We start from the raw sequence: 5,280 nt of genomic DNA, 5'->3' as shown, positions 1-5,280 counted from the left end.
CAAAGTTTTTTACTATCATTCATAAGTTGTATTCAATTGCATGCATCTATTATTATTTCAGCCCTTTGTGCAGTTTAGCTGCATTATCATTCATCACATATTTTATCCAGTTGGGTGAACAATCATGACTTAAAATTTTATGACAAAATAATAAGATAATAACAGTTACATGTTGTATACTATTATCTCCAAAATAGTTTTTCAGAGTACAAGACATTGACAGAAGATTCTATCTTATAAAAAGAAGCAGATTTAGCCCAAAAACTTTCTCTTCCATGAACTAAGATAAACATATGGTATAAATAAAACAAATTATATATATATGAAATAAAATTATATATAAATGAAACAGACAAACAAAATATATATTTGAAATAATGCAGATAAGTTGGAGAACATCTGAACTTCTCTCTACTTCCTATTTATCAATCTTCCCTTTTGCCTTCATTTGCATATGTATTTTTGATCTTCATTTGCATATATATTATTTTTTAAGTTTCTCATATAACAGAAACCATGGGGTATTTTAGCTTGTATGTTTGACTTATTTTACTTAACATTGTGCTTTCAAGTTGTATTCATTTACCTATGAATGCTTTGTTTATCCTTCTGTATGGGAGAGAAATATTCCCTTGTTTTCAATACCAAATATATCATACTTTTAACCTATATGTCTCTCCCATAGAGAAGGATATTATTCCATTTTTTGTTTGTTTGTTTTTGTATTTTATGCAGGGTCTTGCTACACAGCTCTAACTCAAAGTGATCCTCCTGTTTTCAAGCCTTCCAGCATGGGGATTACAGGCGTGGACTTGGTCCTTGGCTCAGGACACCCTGGGGTGGGCCTGGCACAGCCTGTGGTGCCAGAGATGAAACTCCAGTCCATGAGTTTGCCTAGGCAGGTGCTTGGTCTGCTGAGCTATCTCGCTGGCCCTCCTTTTTCATAAATACAAAACTTAACATTATTTTTACCAATTTACCTCTTTCTAGATTATTGGCACTATTTTTATTGTCTCTTATTATGTTCAGTGCTGCTGTATACCACACACATGCACAAGACTCTGTTGGGTACACCCAGGGTAAGAGCTGGAACCAGGTGGTTTTTTGTCATTCTGAGACAGGGTCATGCTATACAGTTCAGGCTGGCCTTGAGCTCACTTTGTAGCCCAGGCTGGTCTCGAACTTACAACGATCCTCCTGCCTCAGCCTGCCGAGTGCTGGGATTACAGGTGTGCTCCACCACACCTGGTTTGGAACCAGGTTCTATAGATTTGGAGGTTTTACATATTTTTTATTTTACTAGCACAAATTTGCAGTACAAACAGTTTACAATTGTCTTGGGCAGTAGGTACGTATACATGCTACAGCTTGTTTCCTCTTTTTTTTGGTACCACGGATCAAACTTGGGACCTTGCACTTGCCAGGCAGGTGCTTAAGCTGATGAGCTATATCCCTAGCTTGCTGTTTCTTCTTTTTTATCCCCCCAACTCCCGGTTCAGATTTTCATCCTTGATAATATTATTAATCTTAGCTCATGTTATGGCATGTTATGTTTACATTTATTGAGGTTTTATGTCCCTGTACATGGCATATCTTTATTCTGCCTATTTCCATGTTTCTTTCCCCTTGCCCCTCACTCTTACTACCTTGGACCTCTTACTTTTTGCCTCCTATGCATCCTTTATTATTTTGTTTATACTTTGCCTTACTCAAGTGAGAGATAGCACACAGTATCTAAGCTTGTGTATCTGGATTATTTCAGCCAACATTGTTTCTTCCAGGTGCATCGATCTTCCTTCAGATATATCAAATTTGCCTTTTTTTTCCACAGCCAATTATTGTTACATTATAGATAGATACCACATTTTCTTTCATTTGTCTTGCCCATTTCTTGACTGAGTCTTTAATTTTAGATGGATCAATTTTTTTGAGTTCTTCCTATATCCCTAATAAAACTCCTCTGTCTGAGAAACAGCTGGCAGAAATTGTGTTTCCCGTTCTGTGGGTTGTCTCTTCCCTCTGCAAATTGATTAATTTCCTGTAGTCTGATATAATCCCATTGGTTGATTTTGCTGTTGCTTGTACAACTGCGATTGTTTAGATAATCTAATCATTTGTTACACTTATGTTTTCATGTATTTTACCTGTTTTATCTTCTAGTAGGTTTAATGTTTCTGTTTTAATATTTAGATCTTGGATCCAATTTTTTATTTTAATTTAATATATGGTAAGAGAGAAGGGTCCAATTTCAATCTTCTGTAATAACCAATTTTTGAAAGTTTTATAATTGAGGGTCTGTTTCAAATGCAAAATAGTTTTAAATTAGACATTAGTGTGAATATTTTTGGAATAAGAAAAAAAATCTCCTGTACTAATTATATAAAAAATTAATAATTTTTACTTTTGTGGTAGATGTTAATGATCTATTTTTTAGTTTCTAATTTGCATACTAATTGTTAAGACATTTGACAATAGTGCTTATATATTCACCATTCATATTTCCTTTTTTATAAAACTTTTTCCCCAAAAATCTTTAGACTCTGTTTTATTTTTATTGAAGAGCTAATATTTAACTGTTTGATCAGTCTTGCATGCCTATACCCAGTAGTCTAAGCAACAAATTGGATGATGATAGTATGTAATATAACAACCGTTGTTTATTTTCTATTGTTTTGAAATTCTGTACCATTTGCATTTTTAAGTTTGTTTTTTTTTCAAAATTTTATTGATAAACAGCAATGAGACAGTTTCAAATCAAATCGCAAGTACAGTTTCAACAAATAACACACTGCATATATTCTTCTTAGTGGTTAATTGCTGTACAAGATACGGACTTGATATCCTATTTACAAACACCATTAGAACAAATCATTCCATTCATTAAGAGAATGCAACTATATATCTATCCTAACCACTTTGAATACACAGATACAAAATGGACATTCATTAGACTATGTTTTAATTAACACAATGACATATGATTGTATGTCAGGGCTGGCCAGATAGCTCAGAGGACGAAAGCGACTGCTTAGGCAGACACAGGGGCTAGGGCTTGATCCCTGGCCTGCCTTCCTGGCCCCACCCCTGGGTTGCACTGAGGCTGCTGCTGAAATTGGGTGTGGTGTTGTGCGCCTGTAATCCCAGAGCTTGGGAGACTGAAAAACTGAAGGATCAGTGTGAGTCCGACTGTGTAGTGAGACCCTGTACTAAATACATAAAAAGTATATTAGTTATATGATTATATTAAAAATTATGTCAGTTACTCCCATATACTGTTTTATTTATCTTTTATTCTCTCTTTTGAAATTTTCAATTACATTTATGTTTTACCTTCTTTTGAGGGCTTTGTTTTTTTGTTTGATTGGCACTTGGCACTGAACTTGCTAAGCAAAGGCTGTGCTACAGAGTTACGCTCTGCATATCATCTTTACTGCTGTTCATGCCCACGCTGTATTCTTTCTGAATTTTCTTCTATTTTCCTCTATGCTTTGTTTTAGTAATTATTTATTTTTAAATCTTATTTATACATTTTTCTCTCCTGCTTTACATACTCTTTGGTCAGAGTATTAATACATAATTTAATTCTAATTTTCAGGTTCAGATATGTTATTTGATTCCCTGTTGTAGATTTTAACTGTCACTTATGACACTCCCCATATGTTTTCATGTGTCCCTTTTATTTCCTTTCTGTAGCTATCAGTCATAATTATTTTAAAATACTTATTTATTAATTTCCATCTTTACCTGTGATTCTGTATTGTCTTTATTTTTTCCTTTTTTTTTTTTGTCATTTAGGTTTTCCCCTGGAATAAGTTGATATTTCTTTGGTTTGAAAATGGTGTTAATTTGCTATATGAAATGTAGAAACTCAAAATGATGCAATCATCCAGAATGGGCTTACATTTGCAATGATGGGCAAGGATGGCAAATGCTGCTCCGCTCAGTCCATTAATGAAATAAGTCAAACTTAGGTTTCAGATTTTCATAGATTTTTCTGTCACTCCTCTGATGCTGTCTTCTTTAAAATCAACTGAAGATTTTTGGGTAATTGATATAATAATAGTATTAAAATGACATTTCTTGGGCCAGTGAACTAGCTCAGTAGATTAAGCACCTGCTTTGGCAAGTACAGAGACCAGCATTTGATCCCAGGTCCTGCATGCTAAGCTGGCCCTGTCCCTGGGGGCGCACTGAGCCTACGACCAAGTCTGGGTGTGGTGGTGCACGCCTGAAATCCCGGCCTGAGGAGGCTAAAAACGGAAGAATCACTACCAGCCTGGGCTATGTAGTGAAACCCTGTACCAAATACATAAAAAGAGATGTATCTTCATTAAGGAACAATTTATTATAATTTGATAGGCTGATTAAACATTTATGTAGAACTGTACATTTCTTGCACTTGGCATGAAATTCTTAAATTTAATGGAATCGAAAGTCTTATAGAACTTTTTTTTTTAATTTAGTACAGAATCTACAGGGTTTCACTGCACAGATTGGACTCCCAGTGATTCTCCTGTTTTCAGCCTCCCAAGTATTGGGATTACAGATGTGCACCACCACGCCCAGTCTCAATTGCCATCTCAGTGCGTCCCAGGGACAGGGCCAGCATGGCAGGCCAAGGATCAAACCCCAGGCCCCTGCGTATGCCTAAGTAGGTGATTTAGTCTGCTGAGCTATCTGGCCAACCCAAAAGTCTTATAGTACTTGTTATTAAAATTTTTCACAGAAATTCAGCAACACAACTATGTGTTACTAGTATAAGAACAAGCACATAGTTCAATGGCACTCTGAATGAAAAGTCAATCTATGCTTTCGCTTGATTTGTAAGAGTCATGTCTCCTATTCAGTGGAAGAAAGGTTTTATTTTCAGCAAGGGATACTAAAATATTTAATTGAGTATTGGGAAATGACAAATAGTTCCAAAGAATGACAAAGTTTCTGGAATACAGTGCAGGAAAACATTTTCACCAACTTCAGATAGGCAAAAATTTCTTAAATAAGAAATCCTATCATTAATGGAAGAGCTAACACAATTGATATTGACTTAAGAAAACTTCAGATCATTGAAAAGCATGATGAAGAGTGAAAAGGCAGATCACATACACCTGAGAGAAATCATCTGTGATTCATACGTCTGAGAAAGAGTTAAATCCCAAACACTAAAGTGTTATAACTTTTTATAGTGCATAAAATAATAACTATAAAAGGAAAACATTCACAAATTAATCTTTACAATTATTAAGAATATTTTCAAAATAAACAAAATTAAATATGAAGTCT

Source organism: Octodon degus, unplaced genomic scaffold (assembly GCF_000260255.1).
Source record: "Octodon degus isolate 3935 unplaced genomic scaffold, OctDeg1.0 scaffold00004, whole genome shotgun sequence".
NCBI lineage: Eukaryota > Metazoa > Chordata > Mammalia > Rodentia > Octodontidae > Octodon > Octodon degus.
This window is presented reverse-complemented; position numbering follows the sequence as displayed.